Below are 24,544 nucleotides of genomic sequence, written 5' to 3' on the forward strand. Positions count from 1 at the left end.
ATAAATTTACTTCCCTTTCAAGTCCATTTCTTTTTGCCCTGCAGCAAGTTTAACGGAGATAAACTTATTTTTAATAATACTGTTTCTCTATTTGTCTTTTCTTTGGGTAATTTTCTTGGGCAGAAAAAATGAGAAAAGTAAAACAGAAGAGTCACCAGGATAAGTGAAATTTACAAACATAGTGTTTGTCCAAAATACAAGCTTCCTGCTCCATACTGTAAATACAGCTACCAATTCAGAGCTGAGAGGCAAATTTCTCTAAAGAAATCTTTGTTTTTCATGTTAAATTAAAAATGTCTTTCTTACACTGCCTATCAAATTGGAGTGAAGCTGCTAAGGATATTGTTCAAACACTCTAAAAGCACTAGACTTTTTAGCTATTCATTAAGCCCAAATATGTGTATGGAACAGAAAGGATTGTAGAGCCCACTAATAACAGAGCTACTACTCATGGCCAGAGACCTCTCTGCTACCTACTCCTCCTGCTTAAGAATCTTTCCTCAAGTATCACCTCTCTCCCCCTTCCACCTTAGCTCACCATGGGCAGTCAAGAAAAGATTCTCACTATGGTCATATCTTCCACTCTGAAATCAGCCTAAGCCCAGTATACAAACATCAATAAAACTTTAATAAATGTACTATAAAATATTAATGATATTATTGATTCCCTCCCTTCTCCTTGAACATATGTACACTTTTATTTGTTATTTAAGTTATGGGTAAAATAACCAGACTAGAAGAAAGTACATATGATTCTCTTTATTTTCCTGTATACTATAAAAAAGACTCAAGGTGCCCTATAGATATTTATTTTCTTGCATTGAGAAGTCAGCACCTTTTCTAACATTTAAGGCTGGCATTTTAGACCTAACAGAAATCCAAATGCTTCAGACACCAATCATCAAAACAACTTATACTGTGTTATTTACCCATTCAAAATTTCTTTAAAATAATAACTATATTGTCTTTCAACATAAAATATGCTCCATGTATAGCAAATGCAAAAAAAAAAATTATGGAGTGATGCTTAGAAAACTATTTAAAATTACTAAATCAAAAGCAATGAAAAAACTGCCACAAGAGTCATTGATAATTTAGCTAACTTTTCTCTCCTTCCAACATAGATTTAATCTCCACATATTCACCTACAGATTCTAAATCATAAATGTTAAGATTACTCATAGGCCCAGAAACATGTTGGCATTTTATCATGCTTAATAACTGCAGACATTCTTAAGGTGAAAAAGGAGTTTGTACACTTTAAGAAATGACTGTCATGAAACTGAGCACTCCCTTGGGTGCAACAAACTTTAAATAATTTGTGAATCAATTAACTGGCGACTCTCTTCATAACACAGATTTCACACTCCCAGGTCACTGCATTATCAGCCTGATACGAATCATAACATTTTGGAGAAAAGTTCGTAATTGAAATCATTAATTAATTTAACAGGACTTTTAGTTATGCATTGCATTAAACAGCTGTAAAGGAGCAGAGATTAATTAGTTGTTTCTCTGACAATTTTCACTGCTGCTATTACTTGGTGGAAAACTTTTCAACTTGTAAAGCACATCATGCTCTCTATAATCTAGCAGTGACCTACCGAAGCAATTTAAAGTTAAAAGAACTATAATTTCTCTAAAACGAAGCCTGGAACCTCTGAGATGTTTCTCTGGAAAAAAAAAAACTTTTTTTTTTAATGACAAACATTGTAAAGCCTGACCTTCTCCTTATGTGAAAATGAAACCCACATCTAGAATAAAGTCATAAAAGTGTACATCATAAGTAGCTCACAGAAATGAGGAAACCAAAAATATACCCAGCTAACATTTTCCTGAAGCTAGAGAGATGATATGCATTCACATGTTTTGCATATTCTTTTTCTCTTAAAAATAGAAATAAAAACTATTAACCATAAATAAAGTGTATTTACGTTACCACTCAGTGCTTTTACTTCTTAGGATTTAGAACTATTTGACTGACCTATAAGTTGTCTAGCAAATTAACTGGCTGATAAAGTATAGGTAAGTTCAAAAAGCAACTCAGAAAGGACTACTTTAAGGAAAGGTGACTAGTAATTTTTTCAATACATCATTCCAAACTCCTTTTGTATCATATCACACTCTGCACAACTTCATCACTTTAATAGCTTAATATCTCACTTGCTATATAAAAGGCACTAAAAGGTATATCATGGAGATTCTAATAAAATGGGTAATTTCCTAGAAAAATGCCCATCTTACTGAAATTAATTAGTTGAAATAAAACATTTTCCAGGTTATATCAGGAAATAATCAACTGCGCCACCAAAGACTCTTATTTTCAACCTAATCCCTTTCCCTATCCCTTCTGCCCCATATGTGGCAATGATATTGAACTCTTACAATTATTAAAACATATCAGGTCCTTTCAACGTCTAGGTGCTTTTACAAATGCTATGCCCTCAGCTTAGAATATTCTATCTCCACATCCCCTCTAAGTAACTCCCTATTATGCCTTTAAGAAGCAGCTCAAATGTTAGCCTACTCAATGAAGCCTCCCCCCAACTCTCCCTGGCAAATTTCAAATTTTTGTCTATCTTATTTCATTTATATCTCAATTCTAAGTCTAATATGTTATTATAATTTCTCTTTTTACCTGTCTCTCCATTAGATTTTTAAGCTACTTAACGGCTGGGCTTTAGTATGCTATTCACATTTAAATCTCAAACATATCTATCTGGGACATATTAAGCCCTCAGTAAATGTCTGTTGATTAAACAAAGAATGAATAAATGAACATGCACATATTTATTTCCACATTTCATTTCAATAATATTTATTGAGCATCTGTTATAAATCAACCACAGTGCTAGATGCTTGATGAAATCTCCACAAATTTTTTAAGTTAAAAAAAAGATAGCTCCTCTATATTTTTAAATATGTAACCTCATCTATTTTTCTAGTATTTTGTTGAAAAATTGGTAATGATTATCTAATGAAACTTGGAGTGGGACAGCAAGAAGTAGAAACTTTAGGATTTTAGGATATCATTTGTCATCAAAGACCCTTTGCCTCAAATGATCCCTCTCCCAAGAGTCAAATTAAATGAACATGTTAAAAATAGTTGATGCCTGTGGTTCTACCGAGACTCCCCTATCTAGACAATACACATGAAAGTAAATTAGAACAAGAAGCGCTGCCTCACTTGAGCAGAAGAATGAATCTTTGTCTTTTCTGAGATACTTGTTATAAAGTCATACTAATTACAGAGCCATTTCCTCTTTTAGATGCATTATTTCCAATAATTCACTATGGAGGTGAGGCAAATGGTAACGGTTCATATCTCATCATTCACATTTCTCACTTGTATTTTTATATCTCATTTATTTCTCATTTCAGCCCATTATAATGACAAGAATAAGTTGGCATTTTCTTAAAGTATTGTCCTTTAACTAAGAATCTGGCAGTTTTGCTTTTTTAACGGGGTTGCTTGCTGATTCCAAGTAGTTTATCTAAATGTAATTGTCACCTCAGAGTTCTTGTAATAATTGAGATAACATATCTGTAGGTACTCAATAAATGTTACTTCTCTTTCGTTCCTCTTCCCCTGAAACACCTACAACTCTGAGAGCACATCCTAAAGCAGACTGCTATGGAACCATGCTGACACTATGTGCACAGTTTGCTTCCACTCTGCAGATATTTATTTTTTTAATCTATTTAATTAATTAATTTATTTTTGGCTGCGTTGGGTCTTTGTTGCTGCGTGTGGGCTTTCTCTAGTTGCGGCGAGCGGGGGCTACTCTTCGTTTCAGTGCACGGGTTTCTCATTGCGGTGGCTTCTCTTGTTGTGGAGTACGGGCTCTAGAGCACAGGCTCAGTAGTTGTGGCACACGGGCTTCAGTAGTTGTGGCTCGCGGGCTCTAGAGCGCAGGCTCAGTAGTTGTGGCACACGGGCTTAGTTGCTCTGCAGCATGTGGGATCTTCCTGGACCAGGGCTCGAATCCGTGTCCCCTGCACTGGCAGGAGGATTCTCAACCACTGCGCCACCAGGGAAGCCCCACTCTGCAGATATTTAATGGAACTATTTAATAAGAAGTTAAAGATAGTAAAAAAGTGAAGTATGTATCTTTGTTAGAAATAGGTGAATGGACAAACAATGAAATTAAGAGTGATAAAGAGTAGGGCTGAAGTCTGCTTAAGTAAAAGTAGAGATTGCTAGTAATGTGTCCACTTTCTCTCTGCCAATTCCTCCTTCTGACCAAGGAGACTGACCAAGGTTAGATTCAAAGCCCAAAGCATAGAATAAAACAAAGTTAACTTACACATAGTAATCAAATTCATATTTGCTGCATCTGCCCCATATCATAAAAATCCATTTATTTTAGTTAATTTAAAAGACACTTGACCAGTGGTGCTTTAGGGAGGTGATATCTTGACAACATTTACATGATCCTAAGGTCCAGAAGAATCTTGAATCAAGAACAGAATCCATGTCTAAAGATATATAAGCTTGGATTCTACCTAAAGATTCAAATTAAAATATATAAACAAGACAATACAAGAGTAACATTTTACCTATTACTTTAGATTCAATAAATCAGAGAAACTGTAACATACAATCCACCAACTCTGAAAATTCTGACCCAACTAATAGTGAATTGTTGCTCTCCTTTGTCTCAGATCTTATCTGAATATATATATGCTTTACTTCTTGTTCTGCATCTCACTCTACCAACACACTCAAAATTACCCCATGATTTGTATATTTGTGTGTTTGCCCAACACGGTTGCAGCCAGTGTCTGTGAGTGTTTTTACACCTTCATTCACAAACCAAATCTGTCTACTCACAGCAGTATTTTAGAGTTTTATCAACATATCTCAATCATGTATCTATTACCGATCATGCTCTTATTACACTCTACCATCACTGAAAGTAAGAAACTTCTTAACTTCCTCTGGACTTCAAAGAATGTTTTTGTTGTAGTATCTTTGAATCCAAGTTCCTCTTATTCCACTTTGTCTGAGTACCCTTGAGGAGGCTAGTTTTAGACTCCTGACCTTGAGTTCAATGAGGCTTAGATCTAGCACACCTGCCTGCTTTCAAATTCTCCTCTGGGATAGCATCACATAGCAATTACATATTGAACAAGTCCATCTCCTTGTATAAAAGTGTGTCTGCAAAGGTTCATTTTTAGTTAGTGTGGCAGAAGTATCTGGGTCAATGCCAATTTTTAGTATGGAATCTTTGATTTTCTCTTTAATGGTCACACAATGACCATAGACACATCTTACTCCCAAGAAGATACAAAGTAGGAAGCAACATTTCAACAGTTTCCAAAAATAAGACAAAAGATTTCTTCTGAAAGTGTATGTTTGGTTTATGGGAGAAAGAGAGAGACGCAAGTAGGTAGAAAGGATGTTATTTTTCTAGATTATCACGTTAATAAACAGAAACAAGGTCCATTTGCACCTTACCTAGAAGATTCACGAATCTAAGAGAATGAAGGTAATAATGGAGATTATAAGGATTGTATGTAAGAATGAAAAATGAAAGAAGGGGCAGAGGAGATGAGAAGGTAGAGAGGAGAGCAGCAGGGACAGAGAAGAAAGTCACAGAAGAGGAGAAGAGAAGGAAGATAGCAGAGAAGAGAAAGAGAGAATGGAGGAAAGAGGGAAACCGTCTAGTACTAAACCTAGCAATGTGGCAGGGGTTGGGGACAGGGAAGAAAAGGTCATAAAAGCCAACTGTACCCATTATTTTTTTTCTAAAATATTTCCCCTTTCACAGAGATTGAAAAAATGAGGTAAGTCAATTGTCTTCACAAATACTAATTCTTATTTGACTTAATTAGCTTCATGGAACCGATGGCCCCACACCTTGCTTAAGAATTTCAATGGTCACATTTCTGCATAGTCAAAGTGATCCCAAACAATTTATCCAATGTATTACACATATAAACAAGTTTTTCTTCAAAACCAGGCACGATGGTCATTTTTTCCTCCGTTTTTCTGTCCAACAAACATAGTTATTATAGAAAACGAAAGGAAAATTCCACTCTTCATTCGTGTTTGAGTTCCTCTGGCTTGCTAAAATATCCTGGCCTGTAGCATAAGATGTAATTCCATGTATATCTATTTCTTTTTTCCTTAAAAAGAAGACTTTTACAAGATTCAATTATATAAGATTTAAATAGAACAGCAAGTTTTTATATCCATGGCTCTGGAGAGGTGTGCTTTTTTTCTTTCTTCTGTCCTTTCTATTTTTCTTTACAGAGTGAAAATTATTTTATCAAGAAGTTTCAATTTACATTATTAAAAATATGTGGTGACCATCATCAGAAGTCTGCTTTTCTTTATGATATATATACGCTTCACAAAAGTACTTAACTTTTTTTAGAGCTAAAATTAAGAACGTATTAGAGTTGAGGGAAAAAGCATGGTCATGAAGACAAACAATCTCAAATTTGAAATCAACCTCTATCATTTTCTGTTACTCAAGAAAGTTGATAGAACACTCTGAGTCTCAATTTCATCAACTATAAAAATGGGTGTAATAACAGTTTCTACCTCACAGGGTAATGAGGATGATTAAATAATAAAATTCTCATGGCAAATATATATAAAGCATTAACACAACATCTGGCACAATTAAGCACTTAGAACATGGTGTTATTAACAGGCTATATATGTCACTAGTGGAGTACAAAATTTATCTTTCTAATGATAAACAGGCAATGGAATTAGTATCTTGTGTAGGAGACTCAGGTGAAGACGCAGGTCTACAATGGTAGACCTGTACATCAACTATGCTTCAATTAAAAAAAAAAAAAAAATCTTAGACCAAAGAACATGCAGATCAAGACTTTTTTTAAAAGTGCTTACTTTAATGCAATATTTTTCAAACTATGGATTGAATGAGTGATAAAGTCAATTTTCTGAGTACGAATCAGCATTTTTTATTAAAAAGGAGACAAGGGAACTGAGGAGAGAGGAAGCAACAGAAAAAGAGGCAAGGATAGGGAAGAAAAGAGAAAATAAAACACATTGCACATATTAAGGATAAGTATTGTTCATGTAAACTTTTTACTTTGGTTATATTAGATTGCATACTGGGTCAGATTAGAAATTCACTTCTTACTCTGAATCACAGTCAAAAAAGTTTAAAAGCCTGCTAACTTAATGGAAACTAGGACATGTGAATCCATGAGCTTTTGTATAACAGGAAAAGGGCCAACCAACCACCTTGCTCGTTCAAAGGTTTCTCTAATTCATGCAGTGTAGCAAATGAAGCCATCTAGTGCCCTTCTGGGTATCTTATGATATCTTCTTATTTGAAATACTATAGACAGAAGTAGCTACTTATCAGAGATTAGCCAAGGGCAAGAGGGTAAGATTATATGGCTTCTGGATAACCAGTCTAGCTCTAGACTCATGAAGCATGCAATGATGTAAAATGAAAAAAAGTTAGTAAAATTAAAGGATTTAAGATATTTTTCACATTCGATAAATTCAGGCACTTACAAATAAAAGATCGAGGAAATGGCTCCTCTCCCAAAAATCTGATGGATTTGTAGAATAACTGGACAGCATAGTGCCACCCAGTACACTTTACTTAAATAAACTCAGTAATATTTACCTCTCTTTTTGCACGATATATAGGGTATGTGTGGGTTTTGGGTGGCAGGAAGGGAGAGAAGTGTTCAAGAGGAAGGTGCATATAAGTGGTTGTGTTCACTTCAGTCTTATTTCAAACCAAACCAGTATGGTGGTCAGCTGTCAGCCAAAGAGAACAGGGGCAGGAACAGAGCCAATCAAGCGGTGTTAAGTAACCCAGTCATTCCACAGAAATCTGTACAGCTCTTGTTCTCTGGCAATACAGCTGGCGACAGCACAGCAGTAATTTGAGGGGTTATCTATAGGGTGCTTATGAGTTTGATTTCACTGTTGGCTTCTTGCCATTGCAACCTATACACTGGGTAGCTCTGTTTGTGAGTTACCCAACTATGTGCTTGGATGATAAAGAATCAGATTTTTCCCTTAGTAGGCATGAAGTCAGCTGAGTTTTCACTTTGCCAAATGTGTCTTTTTTTTTTTTTTTTTTTTCCAAACTTCCCAGGTTAAGAAAAATACATGGTTTGTATTGCCAAGCACTTTCCCCCTACACTTTGAGCCATGTATTTCTTTGGGAAACTAAATTCTATTTTACCCATAATTCATCAAACTGTTTTCTCTGACAACTTAAATCTTTAGAGCCTTTTAAGATACCACTTCTCTCATTTTCTCCCCCCACTACTCTCCTTTTTTCATACTTTCCCCTTGGCAATCAAAAAATACATACAGTTTGCCAGATTTGAAGTAAAGGGATGAATATAATTCAACTGCTGAGATTCAAGATGATGTTTTACATGTGACCAAATAAACTTTCCATTACCTATTTGCACTTTCATATGACTTTCTTCGGATACTCTCAAAGGACATAATGTAGTTAAACAGTAATGTTATGTAAACAGTTGCCAGTGCATGGCAAATTCAGGTTTTGCTTTTTGGAACTTTTTGGAATTTCTTTTTCCAAATATTTTCGATCTCCAGTTGGTTGAATCTGCGGATGCAGAATCCTCGGATAAGGAGAGCCACCTGTATTTAATTTTGAGTCAACCTCAGCTGCTTCCTATATGCATATATCACTTCATCTTATATAAACCTAATTAATAATACATTCCAAAACTGTTCTGATATTAGAAACTGAGCTACTATCACCAGTGCTACCATTTAAAAACCAAAAGCCAAAATTATGGGAGTGGGGTGGGGCAGAAAGTAGAAGATATACAATGAAAATACTTGGAATATACTGTAAAGCATAGTGAATGAGCAGAAGTATTGATCTTCTCCACCCTTTTGGTTCATCAGTGTAAAATTAGGAAATGCTCCTTCTTCATTCTCAAAATATATAAACCTCCAGTAGGATGCCCTTTATTTGTAAACAGATATACATCTTCATGCCAGGGCCATCCATTCCCTCTTACTTCAGCCAGAATACCCAGTTACTTTCTTTCCATAGCTAGGGACAACAGGAAGTCCTCCCAAATTCTGTTTCAAGGAGTGTTTCATTTCCACTGTTGGGCACTGGCAGAGCGGAAGTAGGAAATGTCAAATCCCACCATCAAAAATTGGTCAAAGGAATGTTATTGAGGTTAGATTTCAAAATGAGATTTCATACCAAAACCACTCAACAGGCAGTAGTTAGCTACTATAGTACTCTCAATAGTATAATTCAGCCATATTATAAGGTTAAATGGGTTTCAGTAGGTTGCACAAGTAATCAAATCACCATCTATAACATATTTTCTATAAAAATATCCATTCCAAATTCCAAACAACAAACTTTCTGAACTTCTCCCATTAGTTAGTTGGAAATTGCCTACAAATACATCCTTGTGTATACTTCAAAGAAGTCTTTTTGTGATATAGATTTAAAAATAATAAAAAACAGGTAACTGACTATTAGCCTTTTTTAAGTAGGTCATATGCTTTACAAAAGGGTAAGCACAAATTTGAAAAAGCAAGACTTCAATGTGAAAGTTATAAATTACTTCCTCATTTACTATATATGAAGTCTGGGATTTTCAAATACAGTACTTGGAAGTATGCATGAAAAATGATTATTAGTGGCTATAACACATTGTTAATATGATGACAACAAGAGCTGTAATCATGCCAATCCTATGAATTATGGGTAATGGGGAAAATACAGACAGTTTCTAAAACTGTATGTATTATTATGTTCTCCTGAATATAAGTGATGCAGATGCTGCCTAAAAAAGTACACAAAGTTTCTAAGCTGAGGGCACTAGGAAAGTAACACAACTTCAAGTCAACCCATTCTCATAAAAATTTGAGAGAAATAACTTAATCATCTGTATAACTCAATACCTTCTTTTCATATATGAGCAAGGCTGTATGGATCCATAAAAATGTCATCTGAGCAGAGCTTTGAACATCTAGCATCAGAACTTCTTATAAAGCCACCAAATGTATTGTACTGATATGCCTAAATGATCTTCTAATAAAAGCCAATTTCAAATGAGTAAGAAAAACGAGCCTGCTATAAGAATGCAAGCAATGTTCACAGACAAAACCTGGATTCAAAGGAAAGATGGGTGGGCATAAATTATGTAAGTGTTTATAGGAAATAACACATGGATTTTTTGGTAAAAATTAGAATGGAATTTTATTTGTTTAAGAAACTGGGGGGAGGGAGGAGAGAGGGAGATATTAGGCTTTCTCCTGAGGTAGCACAAAGCATAACTGAATACATCATTGCTCTCTTACATTTAACATAAATAAGATATTGAGACTTGCAGTATGAAGTCAGAAGTATTGCCTGTAACCAACTGCACTGTGACATTCTCATTCATCTGCTGAGCCTGAAGTCCCACTGCAGCTGAAGACTTTGATGACTCAGGACTTCCAAACCCTCCCCCTGAGCACACTGCTAGTGGACACCACAATGCACAAGCTCCGAACTCATTCTTCACCCACCCCGCTCTGCCACCAGTAATCACTTTCTTTACCAGCATGCTGTCCTTCAGCCACAGAAGTTGTGCATTAAAATCAGAGCCTTGCTAAACATCTCTGTCAGTTCAGCTGGATATGGAAGATCCACTCATTCAGTTGCACCCACTGGAGTAGTTCCTCATTCTGGGTACTGTGCATTCTAAACAACTGTGAGGTCTCCATTGAAGAAGCATGTTTAAGTGGTATGTCCTTGTTGTTTGTGACTGGGCAAAAGTGTCAGTGTATGTGTGTTTTGGGTAACATTGTGAATGTGTATATATATGTGTATATATATATATATCTGCATCAGCATATATCCAAACATCTGAGGGTATAGAGCTGCATGGAACTGAATTTATCATTTTCCTCTTGAAGTACATAATACAGACAAATAGCTGCAGTTAATATATAGCATTTTATAAAATAAATCATTGTATTTGTGTAGAGGAACTTAACAGGACAATAGGGCAGGCCTCTTGCACATCAGTTGGGATGAGAGGGGGGAACACTGTGTTCTTTCTCTGCACTAAAACAACAAGTTAGAAAATAAATCTGTCTGGAAAAAAGTATCTCAGGTTTTGCCAAGGGAAGGGGAGTTAGGGAAGTTTGAGGTTTCTTATCAAGAAAAACTGACAGCAAGCCTTCATATTAGACTGTATATGTCTATCCACTAAGATTTTACAGGAATGAGAAAAGTATTCTTACCAAGAAAGTTAAGTTCAAATGAAATATTGTTTCTCAAGAATGACTCTAAAGAAGATTTGAAGTTTTCATCAGTGGTTCTAAGAAAACAATTTATAGTGCTTTAAGTGAAATAAGGGTAAGTGGCATTTCATTGCAATGTGCTGCGATGGCCTATATGACTTGAACAGTACAAATGAGATTTCCTGGGATTTTGTTTTCCCTTAGAAAGGAAAACAGGAAGGAGAATTCTTACACAGTGATAAGGCATAAGGCAAGAAATGGACATATAAATAACCGTTAGCTAAGTGTAAAGGATCCCTGAAGAAAGGGAAGAAACCCAGGAGATGTGCACATCAAATAAAAATGGAGAATATGGCTGTATTTCAGCTCAAACCAATATTCCCTTTTCAGGAACCATCCCCTCTGGCTCACTGCTGACAATCCATAGATAGCATATGAGTGAGATAAGTTCGTAAGATAAACAGGGATGTTCCACGGCGGGTAAATAAATTTGTTTCCACTGAGATAATTATTCTTACCATGTGTCACTGCTCTCATGGCATGAACAGGACAGGTGATGACATCCTATAAAATGCAATTTTTATTCCTATAAAAATATATCTCGATGTCAGCATTGAGATATATAACTCATTCAGCCCTCATGAATATTTTTTTGCTCTGAAGCTATGATTGAGTTTTTGCTTTTATTGTTGTTCTTGTTTCTTGTCTTTTTTAAAAAAATGCTGTCATCAACTGTGCAATACTCTTAAGACACTAGGGGGAAAAAATGGGACTGTCATTATCTTAGGCTACCTCGTCCTATGTAAGGATTACATATGTTATTATGTGGGATAGCTGAATATAATTGTTTTATTTGAATTTTTTTAAGGTTAACATCTGCATCATATAATCTCTATGCAATACCTGTATCCTCAAATCAAAGCGCTCTCCCAAACCTCATGTCTTTTCAGACCTAACCTAGGCAACAACAAGAAATCACAAGCCTTTGTACCAACAAATAATTTTTCCAACTATAATTCATTAGTACCTTATTCCAAAAACATATGAATACTTACAAGATGGTTAATCCTCATTAAAAACTAAGATTACACGACATAATTACATGTAAATAAGAAAAATGAATTAAACTCTTACCCTTTCCTATGTCGGGCACTAGCTGTGAATCATATATACAATTAGAGCTATATTGCTAAGCTAAAAATATTGGTAAAGATCTAAAAATGACAAACAGTGCCTTTTAAATTAATGTCTTATTAGTTGAGTGAAGTACACTGACAAAGAATAATTTATGCTTATTCAGACTGCACTCGACATCTTCAGGTGTTTCCAAATGAGCTCACAGAAGAGTGATTAAATGCATCTGATAACAAGCCACACATTGCTGAAATTACTTACCGCCTCATTTTATGATTAATTAAACATGTAGATTAAAGTTGCAAAAGAATTTAGATTAATGAGCAAGTTAAGTCTTGCTGATATAAGTGAACTGGGAATTGGATGCTCTGTGGAACTTTATAAACATGCATTTTGTAATGAATAAGACAAGGCTACATGCAGAATCGTGGCCACCAGGGCCTTTTGACGATGCAGTCTTTTTTAACATGGTTTGACAGCTTTCAAATAACATTCTTCCATAGGCTTTAAACTTTGTGCTTTGCCGTAAAACACAAGACTACATAACTCATGTACCAAGAGCACGATTATTTTCGAGCTCTCCAAGGTAATGACCCCCTGTAGCAGCAGCTGTTCAGAAAAAATTACAAGCTCAATTGTTATTTTAATCAGAGATAGTTTTGTAGTTAAAAGCAGTTATGCAACTTGTAAACTTATATGACACCTCATCAGTACCTTCTCTTCAACACTCCTTCCTCCAGAAGTAAAACCATCCCCAAAAAGTCATAGCTTTCCAGAGGACTTATTAGCAAAGTAGGGTGCTCAGTCATTCATAAAATATTCAAAACCATTTATTAGTGAGGTCTCTGTGCTAGGAAAGGTAATATTTAAATTTATGATGACTTATCAGCTCCAAGATTGTGTCAAAATATCTGCTGGGGTTTGCTGAGTATCCAACTTTTCTCTTAAGATCAGCTTTACCTAATCGGAGTAGTTTAGACTGTGTCAAAAGCCAAGTTGGACTGTATGGTTTTCCAGGGCAAGAGAAATACAGGTTGTTCACAAAGATGTAGTGCATTCTCCTTTGCAAGGGATACAGAAGTGGCAAGAAATTGAGCCAAAGTTACCAAACAAGCCTTTGGTTTAAAACCTATTCCATTTTTATTACAAAGTTTGTAGCACAATACCATTTATTACTACCATAGCAAAATGAAAGCATTCCTGCAAATTCTTTGAATGGATCCAATCTGCTGTCTAAAATATATTTCTACTTCTTTTCTACTCTACTTATTTTCAGACCTTATGTATAATTCATTTCTTGGCAAGAGTGAGATTTTTATAGTGTAAAATTTTTTCCTTTTAATTCAGATTTTTTTATACTCTAAAGAATTACCAAGAAAACTATGGAAATTTTTACCTAAGGGTGAAAAGGAGCTGCTTCATGACACAGGTGGCAAATTACCATCATTAACCCCACATATTTATCATGTGGACGTAACTGCCCATTTGAAGGTGTGAATGAAAATATAATATTGAGACATAAGCCTGACTATATTGAAATTCATTAAAAGCTTGTAAGCATCCAAAACAAAATAGTGCCCATTTGATTTATTTCCTTCCGGTTTTAAGTCAATGTGTTTCACCAAATAGCAACAAAGACCCAACGCAGCCAAAAATAAAAAATAAATAAATAAATGGCCCTTTTTTAAAAAAAAGCTTAATTTATAAGCTTTTTCCCCTTGTAGTTCAACTTGACTATAATAGTTAGGATTTCTAGGTAGAACTATGGACCCAAATACTTCAAGGACCAAATAATATCCTTTTTCTTCACATGAAAATTTAAATTCTTCATTTATACCCTTTTTTAAAAGAAGAAATCTTACAACAAAGTGGTTCAGTTAGCCTGAAAGAGGCTAGTTTAGAGACCGAAAACTAATTCTTTTGTGATCATAAAATGTATTTGGGTATGTGTGAGAAGCACATACATGATTCAGACAGCTCAACAAGCCACCAAGTTTTAAGGAGCAAGATCTTTCCACTTCAGTCATTGCCGTATTATTTCTAGGCCCCACATACTATGAGGTGTGTCCTGGAGTTACTAATAATTAAATAAAATTGTGTCACTCCTGTGGCATTTTATTACAAGAAGATTACAAGAAGATACATTTATTTCCCCAGGAAAGCAATATTTGTAAAATAACTTTAAGTCCTAAATACTGAATATACTTAGCTATTACATGTATTATTATTAGCATGTTTTAAATTTTATGATAAATGCTTTATATAGTTTACCTGCATAGATTACGTAAATTTACTGGTTATTTAAAGTTAAGAGTTAACATGTTTAGCTGAAATACCAAAACAGGTACTTCACTCTGAAACTATGAATAAATGGGCAATTTAAAGTGTCACAAATCAGCCATAATGCACTGTAAGAATTCTTATGCATTATTTCGTTAAATCAAGATGGTAATTTATTGTAAAGCGTTTTTTATTTCACAACACATAGTCATGTGGGCTATGAACCTTGCATTTCTAAGAAGTGACTAATATTTTCTTCATTTCATCTATAGTTTGAAAGAAAAGTATAAAAATACTCACCAGAAACTAAAATTAGATGACTAAACTCATTTTCACATGTGATTGGGCCCAGGTTTGTCAAGATGAACTATGAATGCATTAATAGCCACAATACTGCCAAATGCTGAATTATTAATATTGTCAGCTCCTTGGTTTCAGTTCATGCCCTGTTGAGGAGTTTTGTGAGATTCATCAAAACTCAGCCTCTCAACATGTTTACAAGTATCGTGGAGGCAACACGTCTTAAACTAAAAATAAGGTGACTTTCAACCAAGCAAACTGTCATCAAGGCCAGACTAAGATTCATAAATGCAAAGAACCAGTCTATAGTGAAGACAGCAGATGAAGTCAGGTGCTACCACATGCCAGATCCTTGCCAACTCAGCACCCAGCAGTTGAGATACTAGGTAGATGACTAAAGGTGGTTCTTCACTTGGCAGGATCAGCAACATTATGCACTATACCTATGAGTTGTACATGTCAATGCAAGTATTCAAGAACCAAAAACAGTGCTGAAAATTGGCTCCAAAACTGCTATGGCTTATCAATTTTTATTCTATTGACTATGCAAATTCTTCAGTTCTCTAAACCAAGGACAGAGTTACTTAACTGGAAGAGTCCTGAATTTTTCCTTCAGTGAAAAAAATAAAAGATTACTCTGTTTTAGTTATGCTAGAACTCCTTTTAAAATCTCCATGTATCCAAAATATTTTTGTAAGTGCACATTAACAATGTTTTTTTATAAACCAATTGGAAATTTAAAGTATGATTACTTTTTAAAAGTCAAAAGTTTCTAAACTTTACTCTGTACCTTGTATTATATGATTTCCATGATGGTAAATTAATATCAAAACTGATTTTATTCATAAAACAAATAATTTAAAAGAATACAAGTAGTTTCCAGACTTGAAAAATTTTAGGATTTCTGACACTCATCTTTCCAATCTTTCATTCAGTAGATATATTCCCTATAAATAGAAACATTTCTGAAAAATATTGAATTGTGGTAGTAAAATTGTTTCATTTGTATGTAAAGTTTAGCCAATAATCCTAATAGTTATAAACATAAGTTAAAACTAGAAGATGTAAAGCAACTGGGTGTTAAAGTTACTTAGGTCTTAGTATTAGACCACAAAAATGCAATGCAATCCTCATTTGCCATAAATCCTCATTTATTAATAGGAAATAAATGGGAACATTAGTTATACTCATAAATTATATATTATACCTGCGCTCTTATACAAAGTGATGAGGGGTCACAAAGTCCTTCTTGAAGCATTTTTCTTTCCTCATCAGAAGATATAGAATGTCTAAAAAGAAGAAACTAATAGTTATTGGACCCACTATCTGCAACATTAAATAAATTTACTCTATGCATTATATAATCTTCCCAACAACCACACCCATTTTACAGATGAGGGAATTGAGTCTCAGACAGGCTAGGTAATTCTCCAGAGTTACACCAGTGACAGAGATAAAAGTGAAGCCCTACTGAACCCAGCTCCAAGGTCCATTTGTTCTTTCTGTTATATTATGCTTATTTATCGCCTATAGTATTTTTTGTGTTTATGCTATTCTCCACTACCTAGAATTTCTTTCTGCTTCTTCTCAGTTAATCCATCCCTATCACTTCCTTCCAAGGTTCACAAGTATACTCCAAAAAGTATACTGTGTTCTCTCAGCACTTTGTTTAAAAGCCTCTTTTACAACAATTCAAGTTACACTGATTCACACAATATACATTTATGAAATGTTACCAACGTTACCATCTATATTCAGCAAGGTGCTGAAGGTATCACAAAATGGTTGCATTGACATACTACAATAAGTCTTTCCTAGTCTCCATTCTATACTCCTCTATCCTCTCTCAGCTTCACAATAACTTTAGAAGTAGTAGTAGTAGTATTTACTAGTACGATTGTCATTATCATTATCATTATTATATATTATCAACCTCAGCCAACCACCTTTTGCTCTCATGCTGCTCTCTGGAACTCCTCTACACTTTCATTCTGCTCAAATGTTCTCATCCTCTAAACCATCTCTCTTTCCTTCCCAACCAAAAATTCTACTCTTGAATATTTCATAAAAGGTGTGAGATACTCTCGACTATTCATTTATGCAACAAAGATCTAAGCAGTTACTATATGCTGGAAACTAATGATAGATAAACAAGATAGATCTTATTTGTCTAAGAGCTTACTATCTACCACAAAATACAAACAAGTAAACCAAAATTTATAATGTAGATCCATGTCATCATGAAAGTATGTAAAAAAAAGTGATGTGAGTACAAAGAATAAAGAGTAATAATTCATCTGGAAGCCTTCATATGGAAGGTGGTATATAAAATAAAGCTTCATTATTGAACAGGATGCAGGTGGAGAAATAGCAATAGTGACTGATTACTGAATACTTTCTATGTGTGAAGCACTCAATATACTGCATGTTTAATATATATCATGTATTTTCTTCACATATGTAGACATTTCTGTTCCTGACCAGGGCGGACTAACAGGGACTGGATTCTTCTTGGGTTAAGCAACTAAAAAAAACTGGATGAAATATATAAAAACAACAGTTTTCAGAAACTGGACATCAAGCAATGAAGAAGTGATTCCTGAGAAAGGAGAAACAAATGAGGTCATCTCTACAGTTGTCCCAGCTTACTGCCTCAAGAAAGAAATTACCAACTGCAGTGTACAGAGGCAAATCCTAATGGCCTCACTGAGTTAAGAAGACGAAGCTGGGAGTCTAGGGAGGCCAAGGTGGATATAGTTGGTAGGGCAAGGTAACAGAGGAGAAAGACCTGCACATAAACTTCCAGAGGTCTGCAGAGAATCCCTCACAATTACTGATAAGCACACATGTGTGAGGAAACTAACCAAAGTTAGGGAAAGATATACCTAAAAGGAGCAGAGAAGTCAATCCCCAGAGCTCACACAAATCCAGGAATAATTCAATTTCCCATCATCAAAGTGTAAAACTTCACAATGCCAGGGGCACTGGACAGAATACTCAAAAGAGTATTGCCTCAGCAGTGCAGCAACTTAGCCTTACACTATAGGCTGCACTGGTTCCAACTGACAGTGCTTAAAAGCAAGTATTGAAAGGATCAAACTGTTTCCAAATATCTTAACTACATACCAGAAAAAACATCAAAAAATATTTATAGAAATACTGAAAGATTCAGCACTCAACAAGGTTTCTAGCATCTAATAACAAATCACCAGTCATGCAAAGAAGCAGAAAAATACCACTCATTATGAAGAGAAAAAGCAATCAATTGAAACTTGTCCAGAAATGACACAGATGATAGAATTAGTAGACAAGGATATTAAAATAGTTATTAGTTGCATTCTATTTGTTCATGAAACTAAAATAGACTGAACATACTAAGTAGAGATATCAAATATACAATATAGACCCAACTATAACTTCTAGAGATAAAAAAATACAATGTCTGGGATGAAAAATCACAGGGGTGGAATTAAAAGCAGATTTGACACTGCAGGATTAAGACAAGTAAACTTGAAGGCTTATCAATAGAAACAATGCAAAATGAAACAGGATGGGGGGGAAAAAGATGAAAAAATGTGAACAGAATCAGAGAACTGAAGAAAAACTTCAAGCTGCCTAATATGTGTGTAATTGGATTCCACAAAGAATGGGAGTTAAAAAAAAAATTCTGAAGTAATAATGGCTGAAAATTTTTCAGATGTGACAAAAACTATAAGCCTACAGATACAAGAATCTCAAAAAACCCAAGCTCAAGAAACATTACGAAAACTACACTAAGGCACATAGTAATCATGTTGCTTACAACCAATGTAAAAAGAGAAAATCTTAGAAGCAGCCAGAGGAAAATGACACATCATACACAGAGAAACATAATAAAAATTAAGGTAGACTTCTTTCTGAAAACAATGCAAGCCAAAAGACAATGGATCAATTTTTTAAATTACTGAACCACGAAAAGTTAATCTAAAAGGCTATACCTAGCAAAATAAAGATTTTTCAGAAATATAAAAGGTGATGGAAGTATCACCATCTCACCAGCAGACATAATCTACAAGAAATATTAAAGAGGTCCTTCAAGCAGAAGGTAATTTACCAAATGGAAATCTGAATATACACAAAGAAATAAAGTACATTGAAAATGGTAAATATGTGGGTAAGTATGAAAGACTATTTTTATTTTTTAAATATCTTTAAAATATTGACTATTCAAAGCAAAAATAATAAAAATTATCTTTAGATTTAACATACGTAGAAGTAATGTGTATGACAATAGCACAGAGGCTAGGAGGGAGAAACGGAAGTATGCTATTGTAAGATTCTAATCCCATGTGTGATGTGGGATAATATTACTTGAAGTACGACTGTGATAAGTTGTATAGGGTTGCTATAACTACTAAAGCAACCACTAAAATATATTAAAACAAAAAAATTAAGAAGGCAATATGGGATTTTAAATGAAATCATAAAAATTCTCAATAAATTAAAAGGAAAACAAGAAAAAGGGGAAACAGGATGATGAACAGTTGGTACAAACAAGAAACAAAGAGCATATCATATATTTAAACTCAACCATGTCAATAATCACATTAAATGTAGATGGTCTAAACACCCAAATTAAAAGGGAGAGATTGTCATACTGGATAAAAAAGCAAGACTCAACTGCATGCTGGCTACAAGAAATCCACTTTTAAATGAAGACACAATACTTTAAAAGTGAAAGGATGGAAAATATATACCACGGTACCACTAATAAAAAGAAACCTGCAGGGCTACCAGACAAAGTAGATTTCAAAGCCAAGAATATTACTATGGATAAAGGGATTTTTATACAATGATAAGGGTGTCAACTCAGTAGGAGGACATAATGACCCTAAACATGTATCCACCTAATAGAGCTTCAAAATACAGAAAAACTAATAAAATTTCAGGAAGAATTTTAATCAGAGTTCTCAAAATCTCTCTCCCTCAATTAAGGGTAGAACACGTAAACCAAAAAAATCAGTAAGGATATTGAAGACCTGGACAGCACTGTCAACAAACTTTACCTAGTTTACATTGATAGAACTTGCCAACCAACAAAAGAACTAGTAATTCAATAACAGAAAGATATCTTGAAAATCTGTAAATATTAGGAAATAACAGTTCTAAATGACACACGGATCAAAGAAGAAATCAAAAGGGAAATTAGAAAGTATTTTGAATTGAATAAAAATGTAAACACCACATATTAAAATTTATGGAACACAGCTAAAGCAGTATTTAGAAGTAAATTTTATAGCACTAAAACCTATATTGAAAAAGGGGGTCTCAAATCAATGATCTCAGCTTTCACCTTAAGAAACTAGAAAAAGAAGGGCAACATAAACCCAAAGTATACAGAAAAAAATGAAATAATAAGACTAAAAGCAGAAATCAATAAAATAGAAAAAAGGAAAGCAATATTAAATTTGATGTATTTACATTCAGATAGCATAAATGAGAGGCGACATCAATAAATATTCTACAAATATTAAAAGATATGTATTATGAACAAATCTATGCCAATAGATTAAAAAATTTAGATAAAATGCACTTAAATAAACCACATAACTTAGATGAAATAGCTAACCTCAATAGCCCTATATCTATTTTTTAAAACTGTTTTTGTAGTTAAAAACCTTCCCCAAAAGAAAACTCCAAGCCCAGATGGTTTCATTAGTGAAGTCTTTCAAGTATTTAAAAAGTAATAAATCACAGCTCTGCATGTCAATATTTTTGAGTATTTTAAAGGGTTATTCTGAATAAAAGTCCTTGCTCACAGTAAAAAAAAATAAAATAAAATAAAGTAAAATAAAATAAAAAGTAATAATACCTACTGTACACAAATTCTTCCAGAAAATTGTATAGAACGTAATACTTCACAACTCATTGTATCAATATAAGGCTACAGTAATCAAGTAATCAAGATAATGGCATAAAAAAATAGACAAATAGATCAATGGAACAGAATACAGACTGCAGAAATAAACCTATATATATATGGTCAACTTATTTTCAACAAAAGTGCCAAGGCAATTTAATGGGGAAAAAGATAATCTTTTCAGACAATGGCACTAGAACAATTGGAGAGCCATAAGCCAAAATATATACCACAAACTTCACCTCACCCTATTACAAAAATTACCTCAAAACGAATCATACATCTAAATTAAAAGCTAAAACTATAAAACTTCTAATGGAATGCATAGAAAAAAATCTTAGTAACATTGGGTTTTGCAAAAATTTCTTGAATGTAACATAAAAAGCATGAAATATAAAACAAAAGCAAGAGGGGGAGACCTTAAAGATGATGGAGGAGTAAGACGTGGAGATCACCATCCTCCCCACAAATACATCAGAAATACATCTACATGTAGAACAACTCCTACAGAACACCTACTGAACACTGGCAGAAGACCCCAGACTTCCCAAAAGGCAAGAAACTCCCCACGTACCTGGGTAGGGCAAAAGAAAAAAAAAAGAAACAGAGACAAAAGAATAGGGACAGGACCTGCACATCTGGGAGGGAGCTGTGAAGGAGGAAAAGTTTCCACACACTAGGAAGCCCCTTCACTTGTGGAGACAGGGGGTGGCGGTGGGGGAAGCTTCGGAGCCACGGAGGAGAGCACAGCAACGGGGGTGCAGAGGGCAAAGCGGAGAGATTCCCGCACAGAGGATCAGTGCCAACCAGCACTCACCAGCCTGAGATGTTTGCCTGCTCACCAGCCCGAGCGGGTTGGGGCTGGGAGCTGAGGCTCGGGCTTCGGAGGTGAGATCCCAGGGAGAGGACTGGGGTTGGCTGTGTGAACACAGCCTGAAGGGGGCTAATGCACCACAGCTAGCCGGGAGGGAGTCCGGGAAAAAGTCTGGAACTGCCTAAGAGGCAAGAGACCATTGTTTCCGGGTGCACGAGGAGAGGGGATTCAGAGCACCGCCTAAACAAGCTCCAGAGATGGGCGTGAGCCACGGCTATCAGCGTGGACACCAGAGACGAGCATGAAACGCTAAGGCTGCTGCTGCAGCCACCAAGAAGCCTGTGTGCAAGCACAGGTCACTATCCACACCACCCCTCATGGGAGCCTGTGCAGCCCGCCACTGCCAGGGTCCCGTGATCCAGGGACAACTTCCTCGGGACAACACACGGCGCACCTCAGCCTGTTGCAACGTCACGCCGGCCTCTGCCACCACAAGCTCACCCTGCATTCTGTACCCCTCCCTCCCCCGGGCCTGAGGGAGCCAGAGCCCCCTAATCAGCTGCTACTTTAACCGCGTCCTGTCTGGGCGAAGAACAGACGCCCTCAGGCAACCTACACGCAGATGTGGGGCCAAATCCACAGCTGAACCCCAGGAGCTGTGCGAACAAAGAAGAGAAAGGGAAATCTCTCCCAGCAGCCTCAGGAGCAGTGGATTAAATCTCCACAATCAACTTGATGTACCCTGCATCTGTGGAATAACTGAATAGACAACAACTCATCCCAAAATTGAGGCAGTGGACTCTGGGAGCAAATGTAGACTTGGGGTTTGCTTTCTGCATCTAATTTGATTCTGGTTTTATGTTTATCTTAGTTTAGTATTTAGAGTATATTATCATTGGTCGATTTGTTTATTGATTTGGTTGCTCTCTTACTTTTTTTATATATAGATATATATATTTTTTCCTTTTTCTCTTTTTGTGAGTGTGTATGTGTATGCTTTTTTGTGTGAGTTTGTCTGTATAGCTTTGCTTTTACCATTTGTCCTAGGGTTTTGTCTGTCCGTTTTTTGTTCTTTGTATTTTGGTTTTAGTATAGTTTTCAGCGCTTATTATCACTGGTGGATCTGTTTTTTTGTTTGGTTGCTCTCTTCTTTCGTATTTTTTCTTTTTTTTTATTACTTTTTAATTTTTTATTTTTAATAATTTCCTTTTATTTTTTTTTATTTTAATAACTCTTTCTTTCTTTCTTTCCTTCTTTCTTTCTTTTCTTTTCTTTTCTTCTTTTTTTCTCCCTTTTCTTCTGAGCCATGGGGTTGACAGGGTCTTGGTGCTCCGGCCGGGTGTCAGGCCTAAGCCTCTAAGTTGGGAGAGCAGAGTTCAGGACATTGGACCACCAGAGACCTCCTGGCTCCACATAATATCAAATGGCGAAAGTTCTCCCAGAGATCTCCATCTCAACGCTAAGACCCAGCTCCATTCAACGACCAGCAAGCTACACTGCTGGACACCCTATGCCAAACAACTAGCAAGACAAGAACACAACCCCACCCATTAGCAGAGAGGCTGCCTAAAATCATAATAAGGTCACAGACACCCCAAAACACACCACTGGATGTGGTCCTGCCCTCCAGAAAGACAAGATCCAGCCTCATCCACCAGAACACAGGCACCAGTCCCCTCCACCAGGAAGCCTGCACAACCCACTGAACCAACCTTACCCACTGGTCGCAGATACCAAAAACAACAGGAACTATGAACCTGCAGCCTGCGAAAAGGAGACCCCAAACACAGTAAGTTAAGCAAAATGAGAAGACAGAGGAGCACACAGCAGATGAAGGAGCAAGGTAAAAACCCACCAGACCTAACAAATGAAGAGGAAATAGGCAGTCTACCTGAAAAAGAATTCAGAATAATGATAGTAAAGATGATCCAAAATCTTGGAAATAGAATAGAGAAAATACAAGAAATGTTTAACAAGAACCTAGAAGAACTAAAGAGCAAACAATGATGACCAACACAATAAATGAAAAATTCTCTAGAAGGGATGACTAGCAGAATAACTGAGGCAGAAGAACGCATAAGTGACCTGGAAGATAAAATAGTGGAAATTACTACTGCAGAGCAGAATAAAGAATGAAAAGAATTGAGGACAGTCTCAGAGACCTCTGGGACAACACTAAATGCACCAACATTCGAATTATAGGGGTCCCAGAAGAAGAAGAGAAAAAAAAAAACAACAGACTGAGAAAATATTTGAAGAGATTATAGTTGAAAACTTCCCTAATATGGGAAAGGAAATAGTCAATCAAGTCCAGGAAGAGCAGAGAGTCCCATACAAGATAAATCCAAGGAAAAACACACCAAGACACATATTAATCAAACTATCAAAAATTAAATACAAAGAAAAAAATATTAAAAGCAGCAAGGGAAAAACAACAAATAACATACAAGGGAATCTCCATAAGGTTAACGGCTGACCTTTCAGCAGAAACTCTGCAAGCTGGAAGGGAGTAGCAGGACATATTTAAAGTGATGAAAGGTAAAAAAACTACAACCAAGATTACTCTACCACCCAGCAAGGATCTCATTCAGATTCGACAGAGAAATTAAAACCTTTACAGGCAAGCAAAAGCTAAGAGAATTCAGCACCACCAAACCAGCATTACAACAAATGCTAAAATAACTACTCTAGGCAGGAAGCACAAGAGAAGGAGAAGACCTAAAATAACAAGCCCAAAACAATTTAAAAAATGGTAATAGGAACATACATATTGATAACTACCTTAAATGTAATTGGATTAAATACTACAACCAAAAGACACAGACTGGCTGAATGGATACAAAAACAAGACCCGTATATATGCTGTCTACAA

The 24,544-nt window shown here is 35.5% G+C and overlaps 1 protein-coding gene across 12 annotated transcripts in view; it reads right to left on the minus strand.

The window, feature by feature from the left end:
• Window positions 1-24,544, minus strand: part of SOX6 (SRY-box transcription factor 6) — a 625,789-nt gene that overhangs the window by 485,977 nt on the left and 115,268 nt on the right. For 11 of the 12 annotated variants that reach the window (XM_068554456.1, XM_068554467.1, XM_068554465.1 and 8 more), the window contains exon 3: window positions 16,167-16,248. The exons of the other annotated variant lie outside the window; for it this stretch is intronic. The gene's annotated coding sequence lies outside the window, so the exon portion shown is untranslated. The remainder of the gene's footprint in view (window positions 1-16,166; window positions 16,249-24,544) is intronic. 12 annotated transcript variants of the gene reach the window in all.

Source organism: Eschrichtius robustus, chromosome 11 (assembly GCF_028021215.1).
Source record: "Eschrichtius robustus isolate mEscRob2 chromosome 11, mEscRob2.pri, whole genome shotgun sequence".
Taxonomy (NCBI): Eukaryota; Metazoa; Chordata; class Mammalia; order Artiodactyla; family Eschrichtiidae; genus Eschrichtius; species Eschrichtius robustus.